Source organism: Pelophylax lessonae (assembly GCF_965119305.1).
Source record: "Pelophylax lessonae genome assembly, chromosome: 9".
Classification (NCBI taxonomy): domain Eukaryota; kingdom Metazoa; phylum Chordata; class Amphibia; order Anura; family Ranidae; genus Pelophylax; species Pelophylax lessonae.
The window spans coordinates 33,811,879-33,823,993 of NC_138776.1; positions in this window are offsets into that span (position 1 = coordinate 33,811,879).

Sequence of the window (12,115 nt, forward strand, 5' to 3'; positions counted from 1 at the left end):
CCGACTTTTTTGGTCCCGATCCCGATCTTTTGCTTTGTGAAATCGCCGATCCTGAGTCCGATCCAGAAGTACTGTTTTGTGAGCTTATAACAAAATAATACTTCCGGATCGGTATCGGCAGATACCTTATAACATTGTGCATTCAAAATCTAAAATGTCATGGGTTTAGTCCTTAAGAGGTTAAACTTCCCTCCTCTGGCAGAGGGAACGAAAAGATACATTGTAATCATCGTGTTTACTTAACTGGGAGAGTTGAAAGGCATTTGCAGAAGGCTCTTTTTTTTTCTTTGACAGCTGTTCTCTGCTATAAAGAGCAAAACCGGATCGGCCCGTGGATCTGTTAATTTTACCGATCCCCCAATCCAGCTATTTTGCCAGTATCGGGGCTGATATCCGATCCGAATATCGGATCGGTGCATCCCTAATCACTAATGCATCCTGCCATGATTCATTAGTCCCAGGAGCATTAAAAACTTGTCTAACAGGATTTTATTTTCCCTTCTATGGCTGACCACAGTCCTCACAGTACTCACTCTCTCAGCCTTTCAACCCCACACATGACCCCAAACTTCTTTGATGAGCTCCTGGCTACCAAACACACCCTTGGATGGACAGTGATGCTGTGATTTACCTGAACCTGGCTACAAGATAAGAGCTAATGATTCTGCTCCACCAGGCATTTCCACCGCCCTAACTTCTCCTGCAACCCAGTGCTTCTTGCTACACCTTAAACGTTGAACCCTAATAATTCCCCAACTCCTAGAACTTCTTGCACCTTATACCGTTTGTCTCCTACCCTCCGGGAGAAGTGATTTGGAAGTAAGATTGCTCATTGTGATGGCAATCAATAGGGCATATGGCTAAGACGTGATATGCCACTGCAGATAGATTTCTGTGTCCTGGACCCACCAGTTACACACACCTGTAAGGAGGTCCAGCCACCATGTACTGTACGTTCTAATGTGTACAAGTATTATGAGAGAATAAATACTCAAGCTGGTATTTTATTTGCCATACAGAGCCCTGACCACCTTTTAGGAGAATATCCAGGTAACCACTAAAAAAACTTATTCAATATAAAGATTAGGTTTTGATTAATTTTAAAATGCAAATTTACTCCACCACTTTTTATTACCAAATTTCAGACTCTTAAATATCCCGTAGATGATATTGCTAAAGTAAAACACTACTTATTCCCAACTTTTAAAAGACCTAAAAATACAGTTTTGTAAGTTGTATGTTCCTCTCACTGGCTATAGCTATTGTTGAGAAAGGCCAACTTCATGGAAGGGCAAATGTACCTGCTATGAAACTTTATAGCTCAACAATTCTGGCAGGAGGCCAAACCCTTCTTCCAAAAGCTGGGTAGAACCTAATGGGGTGTCATTCAAAGCAGATTTTCATAAAGATGACATCAGGGCATCCTTCTAAGATTCCCACGTTGGCTGTCATGTGTTTTATTTATTTATTTATTTTTTCAGTGATCTGGAAGATCCTTCCTGATAAAGGATGAGTGAAATTAAAGACATTAGGATCAGGACATTTTTGAGAAAGTCACCATTTCATCTAAACGCATTGGAGTCAATATGACAATATGGTGGTGTTGGGGTGTATAAGCTAGGTTTCAGGCACATGTGTGTGAAGGGCAGTCACTAGCTTGGTTTTGGGATATATAGCTGGCTTTCAGGTGGTATAGGAGCCATTAGTTGGATTAGAGTTGTGTGTGTTTGGCAGTGGTGTTGGGGGCACGATAGCTAGGTTTCAGGGGTGTGTAAGGGGGTCACTACCTTGGTTTTGGGGGTGTGAGGCACTATTTTGTGCCACCTTGCTGGGTTTCAGGTGGTAAAGGAGCAACTAGCTGGGTTAGGATTGTGTGTTTAGCAGTGGTGTTGGCGGCACGTTGGCTAGCTTTCAGGTGTTTGTAAGGGGGTCACTACCTTAGTTTTGGGAGTGTGAGGTACTGTAATGTGCCACCTTGCTGAGTTTAGGGTGGCATGGGAGCCAATTGCTGTGGTTCAGTTGTGTGTTTGGTGGTGTTGGGGGTATGTTAGCTAGGTTTCAGGTGTGTACAGGGACCACTAGCATGGTTTTGGGGGTGTGCAGCAAAAAAAAAGCGATATGTTAATGGAACTTTAATCCCCTTTTACCTTTTTCACAGGGGTTATCCACAGTAAACATACACACATGCCCAGCAAAACCAGCATAGTACTGCTGTAATCTGCCACCCTGCTGCAGCAAACTGGGTCCTGTACTTCCATCTTTATTTATTGTGTCATTGGGAGTCAGCTGCCTCTTCCTGGTTTCTGCAGCCGGCCCCTGATGACTTGCCATTAGGCCCCTGGTACTCCGGCCATGGTGTGGAAGCCTGTAATCTCCTGGGATATGCGAGGTGCATATCCCAAGAGGCTTCAGGTCCAGTAATTATCTTGGTCTACATTTCCTTTTTACAAATGTGTGATATTTTTTTGTAGCTTTTAAATGATGAAAATCATTTATAAAGAGTACTTGCAAAGTATTTTTTTTTTTTGTGAAGGTCACGTTTATATCAACTCAATACGTTTCTTTGCAAAAACTAAGGAATGGGTCAGCTCTAGAATAAAAGCATTTTATACAATAAGGCCCGGTACACACTGATGCAACAATTGCTCCAACATCGGAGCACTTGTCACATCCAAAGTCAGACCCCCTTCTGTGCAATGAAACCATTCTAATTGGTGTGACTTGTGCTGCTCGGACTTAAAAAAAGGTTGCTGCACTAGTTATGGTCCGACTTCGGTACGACTTTCATTGGCTTCTGTTAAAGAAGTTGCATTCAAGTAGCGCCAAAGTTGCGTTGGGGTCCAACTTCAAAGTCGCTGGCAGTGTGAACCCGGGCAAAGATAGACACAGACGTCAATAACTTCTGTCATACGATGACATAACACGACTGATGGAAGGATTGGTCTTGTGCTTTTTAAAACTGATAGAGAAATTACAGGGTTATCCTTGTACAGTATATCGTGTGGACCAATAAAGTATTAGATATTAAAAGACAATGTGTGTGGAGTTGTTTTTTGCTGATAGTAAGGTACAATAGTAAAGGTAGACGGAAGCAGAGTTTTTGTGTAAAGCTTTCTATATTACAGTAGCAACTGTATTTTGTATTTAAAGTGTTTGTAAAGGCAATTAAAAAAAAAAATAGCAAACATGTTATACTTACTTGCTCTGTGCAGTGATTTTGCACAGAGCAGCCCCAATCCTCCTCTTCTCGGGTCCCCTGCCAGCGCTCTGGGCCCCTCCCCCTTGCCAAATGCCCTCCACAGAAAGCCACTTGCTATAGGGTCACTCGTGCATGCTCGCTCCTGAGTCCTGCTCTCTGTGTCCATAAGCCTCCAGCACCCTCCTCACTGGCTCAGCCAACGAGGAGGGAGAGACCCAGGAGAGCCTCAGCTTTAGTGCACATCACTGGATTGAGATCGGGCTTAGGTTAAGTATTAGGGAGGACTAAGGGGGTAGCTGCACCCTGAAAGTTTTCTTTTTATCTTCATGCATAGTGGTTAAAGTGGTTGTAAATAGTGTTGAGCGAACACGGACTGTATTATTCGTGTTCGTACCGAATAATTGGATTTTTTGTACCCGAACACGGACACGGACACTTTACTGTATGTTCGGGTAAAAATCCGTGTTCGGTCGTTTTATTTCCGGGTTTTGCATGCTTTGGCGCTCTTTTCATGGCGGGCTTTCAACAGCCAATCAACAATCGTTTAACTGGTGTGCCTTAAGCCATCCCAGCCATGCCTGCAAATGTCTCAGTAGCTGTGATTGGCCGTCTGAAGCATGTGACCAAGTCTTTATAAGTTCGAGGCAGCCGCAGCGGCGTCATTATGCTGCTTAGATTCAGGGACAGAGCACACATCAACGTGCTGGCTGCTGATTAGGGAAAGATAGGCAGGAAAAAACCATTTGTGTCCGGATAGAATTGAGGGACAGGTCGGAGTGTTTAGGCAGGGCGAGTTGTAGGCATTTTAGGGATAGAGTCTGCTGAATTATAGGGTCAGTGTCTTCTACAAACTACAATCGATATTGCTGTGTGGGGGGTGGGGTCTGCACTCAATCCTGATCTACGATCTCTTCTCAATCCTGTTAGGGACAGAGTCTGCTGAATTTTAGGGAAACTGTGTTCTACAAACTACAATCGATATTGCTGTGTGGTGTGGGATTGGAGATAGGCAGGTGTCAGTGATCCACATCCATTTTTCTGTGTGTGAGCTGCAGTGAACACAATCTTTTTGGGCTGCAGTGAACACAATCTTTTTGGGCTGCAGTGAACACAATCTTTTTGGGCTGCAGTGAACACAATCTTTTTGGGCTGCAGTGAACACAATCTTTTTGGGGTGCAGTGAACACAATCCTTTTTGGTGTGCAGTGAACACAATCTTTGTGGGGTGCAGTGAACAAAATCCTTTGTGGGGTGCAGTGAACACAATCTTTTTGGGGTGCAGTGAACAAAATCCTTTTTGGGGTGCAGTGAACAACATCCTTTTTGGGGTGCAGTGAACACAATCTTTTTGGGGTGCAGTGAACAAAATCCTTTGTGGGGTGCAGTGAACACAATCTTTTTGGGGTGCAGTGAACACAATCTTTTTGGGGTGGAGTGAACAACATCCTTTTTGGGGTGCAGTGAACAAAATCCTTTTTGGGGTGCAGTGAACAAAATCATTTTTGGGGTGCAGTGAACACAATCTTTTTGGGGTGCAGTGAACACAATCTTTGTGGGGTGCAGTGAACACAATCTTTTTGGGGTGGAGTGAACAACATCCTTTTTGGGGTGCAGTGAACAACATCCTTTTTGGGGTGCAGTGAACACAATCTTTTTGGGGTGCAGTGAACACAATCTTTGTGGGGTACAGTGAACAGAATCTTTGTGGGGTGCAGTGAACACAATCTTTGGGGGGTACAGTGAACACAATCTTTGTGAGGTGCAGTGAACACAATCTTTGTGGGGTGCAGTGAACACAATCATTGTGGGGTGCAGTGAACTCAATCTTTGTGGGGTACAGTGAACACAATCTCATACTTCTGAAGGTTTGAGGGTGCTGCCTGTTCCATACTCCCCCTACTCCTCATCTAGCCTTTTAGGGGTACAAACAATAGTAATTGGGGCCTAGTGTGGTTGTGTACGTGTGATATACATACACTTTTTTGGGATCATATTTTCTATTCCGCTATTTAATCAAAAACCTTTGGGGATCAGTTAAATTGGGGGATAGTCTGTGTTGGTACGTGTGAGAGAGATCCACCTTTCCAAGTTGTTGGGGTTCATCTCATACTTCTGAAGGTTTGAGGGTGCTGCCTGTTCCATACTCCCCCTACTCCTAGCCTTTTAGGGGTACAAACAATAGTAATTGGGGCCTAGTGTGGTTGTGTACGTGTGATATACATACACTTTTTTGGGATCATATTTTCTATTCCGCTATTTAATCAAAAACCTTTGGGGATCAGTTAAATTGGGGGATAGTCTGTGTTGGTACGTGTGAGAGAGATCCACCTTTCCAAGTTGTTGGGGTTCATCTCATACTTCTGAAGGTTTGAGGGTGCTGCCTGTTCCATACTCCCCCTACTCCTAGCCTTTTAGGGGTACAAACAATAGTAATTGGGGCCTAGTGTGGTTGTGTACGTGTGATATACATACACTTTTTTGGGATCATATTTTCTATTCCGCTATTTAATCAAAAACCTTTGGGGATCAGTTAAATTGGGGGATAGTCTGTGTTGGTACGTGTGAGAGAGATCCACCTTTCCAAGTTGTTGGGGTTCATCTCATACTTCTGAAGGTTTGAGGGTGCTGCCTGTTCCATACTCCCCCCTACTCCTAGCCTTTTAGGGGTACAAACAATAGTAATTGGGGCCTAGTGTGGTTGTGTACGTGTGATATACATACACTTTTTTGGGATCATATTTTCTATTCCGCTATTTAATCAAAAACCTTTGGGGATCAGTTAAATTGGGGGATAGTCTGTGTTGGTACGTGTGAGAGAGATCCACCTTTCCAAGTTGTTGGGGTTCATCTCATACTTCTGAAGGTTTGAGGGTGCTGCCTGTTCCATACTCCCCCTACTCCTAGCCTTTTAGGGGTACAAACAATAGTAATTGGGGCCTAGTGTGGTTGTGTACGTGTGATATACATACACTTTTTTGGGATCATATTTTCTATTCCGCTATTTAATCAAAAACCTTTGGGGATCAGTTAAATTGGGGGATAGTCTGTGTTGGTACGTGTGAGAGAGATCCACCTTTCCAAGTTGTTGGGGTTCATCTCATACTTCTGAAGGTTTGAGGGTGCTGCCTGTTCCATACTCCCCCTACTCCTAGCCTTTTAGGGGTACAAACAATAGTAATTGGGGCCTAGTGTGGTTGTGTACGTGTGATATACATACACTTTTTTGGGATCATATTTTCTATTCCGCTATTTAATCAAAAACCTTTGGGGATCAGTTAAATTGGGGGATAGTCTGTGTTGGTACGTGTGAGAGAGATCCACCTTTCCAAGTTGTTGGGGTTCATCTCATACTTCTGAAGGTTTGAGGGTGCTGCCTGTTCCATACTCCCCCTACTCCTAGCCTTTTAGGGGTACAAACAATAGTAATTGGGGCCTAGTGTGGTTGTGTACGTGTGATATACATACACTTTTTTGGGATCATATTTTCTATTCCGCTATTTAATCAAAAACCTTTGGGGATCAGTTAAATTGGGGGATAGTCTGTGTTGGTACGTGTGAGAGAGATCCACCTTTCCAAGTTGTTGGGGTTCATCTCATACTTCTGAAGGTTTGAGGGTGCTGCCTGTTCCATACTCCCCCTACTCCTAGCCTTTTAGGGGTACAAACAATAGTAATTGGGGCCTAGTGTGGTTGTGTACGTGTGATATACATACACTTTTTTGGGATCATATTTTCTATTCCGCTATTTAATCAAAAACCTTTGGGGATCAGTTAAATTGGGGGATAGTCTGTGTTGGTACGTGTGAGAGAGATCCACCTTTCCAAGTTGTTGGGGTTCATCTCATACTTCTGAAGGTTTGAGGGTGCTGCCTGTTCCATACTCCCCCTACTCCTAGCCTTTTAGGGGTACAAACAATAGTAATTGGGGCCTAGTGTGGTTGTGTACGTGTGATATACATACACTTTTTTGGGATCATATTTTCTATTCCGCTATTTAATCAAAAACCTTTGGGGATCAGTTAAATTGGGGGATAGTCTGTGTTGGTACGTGTGAGAGAGATCCACCTTTCCAAGTTGTTGGGGTTCATCTCATACTTCTGAAGGTTTGAGGGTGCTGCCTGTTCCATACTCCCCCTACTCCTAGCCTTTTAGGGGTACAAACAATAGTAATTGGGGCCTAGTGTGGTTGTGTACGTGTGATATACATACACTTTTTTGGGATCATATTTTCTATTCCGCTATTTAATCAAAAACCTTTGGGGATCAGTTAAATTGGGGGATAGTCTGTGTTGGTACGTGTGAGAGAGATCCACCTTTCCAAGTTGTTGGGGTTCATCTCATACTTCTGAAGGTTTGAGGGTGCTGCCTGTTCCATACTCCCCCTACTCCTAGCCTTTTAGGGGTACAAACAATAGTAATTGGGGCCTAGTGTGGTTGTGTACGTGTGATATACATACACTTTTTTGGGATCATATTTTCTATTCCGCTATTTAATCAAAAACCTTTGGGGATCAGTTAAATTGGGGGATAGTCTGTGTTGGTACGTGTGAGAGAGATCCACCTTTCCAAGTTGTTGGGGTTCATCTCATACTTCTGAAGGTTTGAGGGTGCTGCCTGTTCCATACTCCCCCCTACTCCTAGCCTTTTAGGGGTACAAACAATAGTAATTGGGGCCTAGTGTGGTTGTGTACGTGTGATATACATACACTTTTTTGGGATCATATTTTCTATTCCGCTATTTAATCAAAAACCTTTGGGGATCAGTTAAATTGGGGGATAGTCTGTGTTGGTACGTGTGAGAGAGATCCACCTTTCCAAGTTGTTGGGGTTCATCTCATACTTCTGAAGGTTTGAGGGTGCTGCCTGTTCCATACTCCCCCTACTCCTAGCCTTTTAGGGGTACAAACAATAGTAATTGGGGCCTAGTGTGGTTGTGTACGTGTGATATACATACACTTTTTTGGGATCATATTTTCTATTCCGCTATTTAATCAAAAACCTTTGGGGATCAGTTAAATTGGGGGATAGTCTGTGTTGGTACGTGTGAGAGAGATCCACCTTTCCAAGTTGTTGGGGTTCATCTCATACTTCTGAAGGTTTGAGGGTGCTGCCTGTTCCATACTCCCCCTACTCCTAGCCTTTTAGGGGTACAAACAATAGTAATTGGGGCCTAGTGTGGTTGTGTACGTGTGATATACATACACTTTTTTGGGATCATATTTTCTATTCCGCTATTTAATCAAAAACCTTTGGGTATCAGTTAAATTGGGGGATAGTCTGTGTTGGTACGTGTGAGAGAGATCCACCTTTCCAAGTTGTTGGGGTTCATCTCATACTTCTGAAGGTTTGAGGGTGCTGCCTGTTCCATACTCCCCCTACTCCTAGCCTTTTAGGGGTACAAACAATAGTAATTGGGGCCTAGTGTGGTTGTGTACGTGTGATATACATACACTTTTTTGGGATCATATTTTCTATTCCGCTATTTAATCAAAAACCTTTGGGGATCAGTTAAATTGGGGGATAGTCTGTGTTGGTACGTGTGAGAGAGATCCACCTTTCCAAGTTGTTGGGGTTCATCTCATACTTCTGAAGGTTTGAGGGTGCTGCCTGTTCCATACTCCCCCTACTCCTAGCCTTTTAGGGGTACAAACAATAGTAATTGGGGCCTAGTGTGGTTGTGTACGTGTGATATACATGCACTTTTTTTGGATCATATTTTCTATTCCGCTATTTAATCAAAAACCTTTGGGGATCAGTTAAATTGGGGGATAGTCTGTGTTGGTACGTGTGAGAGAGATCCACCTTTCCAAGTTGTTGGGGTTCATCTCATACTTCTGAAGGTTTGAGGGTGCTGCCTGTTCCATACCCCCCCTACTCCTCATCTAGCCTTTTAGGGGTACAAACAATAGTAATTGGGGCCTAGTGTGGTTGTGTACGTGCGAGATACATACACTTTTTTTGATCATATTTCCTATTCCGCTATTCAATAAAAACCTTTGAGGATCAATTGAATTGCGGGATAGTCTGTGTCGGTACGTGTGAGAGAGATCCACCTTTCCAAGTTGTTGGGGTTCATCTCATACTTCTGAAGGTTTGAGGGTGCTGCCTGTTCCATACTCCCCCTACTCCTCATCTAGCCTTTTAGGGGTACAAACAATAGTAATTGGGGCCCAGTGTGGTTGTGTACGTGTGATATACATACACTTTTTTTGGATCATATTTTCTATTCCGCTATTTAATTTAACTGGGCCTCCATGCGAGACCTGTGTGCCTTGTTGCGCTGTTTTGAGTACTCCACCAACATGGCCAGTGGCAATGACGCCGTTCTCAGCTTAACTATCCCACTTCTATGCCTCCTTGAAAAAACAATTCGGGCGATGATGGAAGAGGATGTGGCACAGGATGAGGAGGAGGAGGAGGATGAAGAGGTAACATTTCCAAGGCTTTCAGGGCAGTCATTCGCAAGGGGCTCCGAGGGTGGGTTCCTGCACACGCAAACGCCAGGGACGCAATTGTCCAGCAGGGGCACAGTTCTGGAGGATGAGGAGGATGAGGAGGAGGAGGAGCTGGAGGAGGAGATGGAACCATGTTCACAGCAGGGTGGCACCCAGGCCAGCTCATGGCCATCACTGGTGCGTGGCTGGGGGGATACAGAGGACACGGACGATACACCTCCCACAGAGGACAGCCTTTCGTTGCCTCTGGGCAGCCTGGCACACATGAGCGATTACATGCTGCAGTGTCTCCACAACGACCGCCGAGTTGCCCACATTCTAACTTGTGCTGATTACTGGGTGGCCACGCTGCTGGATCCCCGTTACAAGGACAACGTACCGTCCTTAATTCACTCACTGGAGCGCGATCGCAAGATGCGCGAGTACAAGCGCACGCTGGTAGACGCCATGCTGCTGGCATTCCCATCTGACAGCGGGGCCACAGTGGAAGCACAAGGCAGAGGAGGAGGAGGAGGAGGTCGCCAACGCAACCAGGGCACCGCCAGCACCTCAGAAGGCAGGGTTAGCATGGCCGAAATGTGGAAAAGCTTTGTCAGCACGCCACAACAAACAGCAGCACCAGCAGCTCAGATGGAACGTCTTAGCAGGAGGCAGCATTTTACCAACATGGTGGAGCAGTATGTGTGCACACGCCTACATGTAGTGAATGACGGGTCTGCCCCCTTCAACTTCTGGGTCTCCAAATTGGGCACATGGCTTGAGCTTGCCCTTTACGCCTTGGAGGTGCTGGCGTGCCCTGCAGCCAGTGTATTATCTGAACGGGTATTTAGCACGGCTGGGGGCGTTATAACAGACAAGCGCAGCCGCCTGTCCAGAGACAATGTGGACAAGCTCACGTTCATTAAAATGAACCAGGCATGGATCCCACGGGACTTTTCCGTACCTTATGCAGAATAGCAATGGATACCGACCTTACCCACCCATTGTTCCATTTTTGCTCTTTCTCACTCTTTTGGGGTGTACCCTCATTTAAAATTTTTGAACAGAAGCAGTGTTGGCTACCTCGTCCTCCTCCTCAGGGCCAGATTAATGTAGGGGCTATTGGAGCTGCAGCTCCAGGCCCCTACCTTTTATATAGGCCCCGGGTTGGCCATATTCACTGTTACCGCTCTTCTGTCACTTGTAAACACAGAAGTCTGGCTTCTATGCTCGCTTCCCCAGGCAGCACCCTCAGAACCTCCCCACACAGCGTGAAGGCCGGACAAGGAGGGACAGTTGGCGATGCATGGATGTGTTTATGGGCTTCAGAGACAGCATCCCATGTTGAATTAGGCATGCATGGCTGCACCCTTCCTCCTCTGGGTGCATGGCAAGGCACGGCCCTTAAGGCCCTTCAAAATCCTCAGCACCAAGCCCATGATGCTGTTAATCCGGCCCTGGTCCTCCTCCACCGCCGCTTCCACCTACACCGCCCATAGGTGTGCGCAGCCTATTGCATTAAGGTGTGCACCCCAAAGTTGAAATACACATGCATGTGTTTGCCAGCAGGGAGAGTAATGTATCGGGGCCATGTACCTGTAGGCAAGGAGAAATAGAGCAGAGCAGGTCCCAGGGAGATCTTTCCCATCTCCTCACTGGCAATGCTATGTGCCCTAGGTGATTAGGGTGTGCCCAGGCACACCCAGCACACCCTGTGCGCACGCCTATGTCACCGCTAGGCTTGTGACGGTATCAGATTTTCATGCTGCGATTAATTGATTAAGGTTTTGCCACGGTATACGGTATTATCACGGTATTCTATTATTAAATTTAAATTATTAAATTTCCACCTCACTTCAATTTCATTGCTGAATTTAGGGGCTTTGGTTCACTTATGCACATTATTATATAGTCAGTCAGTACAGACTCTGTGAACCAGGCCTAAAATAGGTCATCAAGCAGTGTCTGGCCTAACTGGTGATAACTGGTTCTGGCGCTCGGCTCCGATCCGATGGCCTGGTCATTAAGAGGGCAAATCCTTGTGGTCAAGAAGTGGTTAAACCTGAAGGAGGTGTTGTTTATAAATTACTTTACTATTGCTTTAGGCCTGGTTCACATGTATGCGGGTTGGTGGTTCACATTTGCACAGGCATAGCAGCCCATTGATTTGAATGGGCTGCTATGCCCTCATTTTCCGCAGAAAAAAGGTGCATGCAGCATTTTTTTAAAATTCAGTGGCCTTGAAATCCATCCTGCTTTTGCACCATGCGACTAACCTGCAGTTCCTGCTCTGGCAAGCTTTCTGCATTTTTTGTATACGTGGGCACGGCATTTAAAAATAAACAGTTTGCGTGTGCAGCAACGGCAGGTAAGTCGCATGGTGCAAAAGAAGGATGGATTTCATGGCCACTGCATTTTTTTAAATTCTGCATGCACCTTTTTTCAGCTGAAAACGCAGGCATAGCAGCTCAAGCCCATTCAC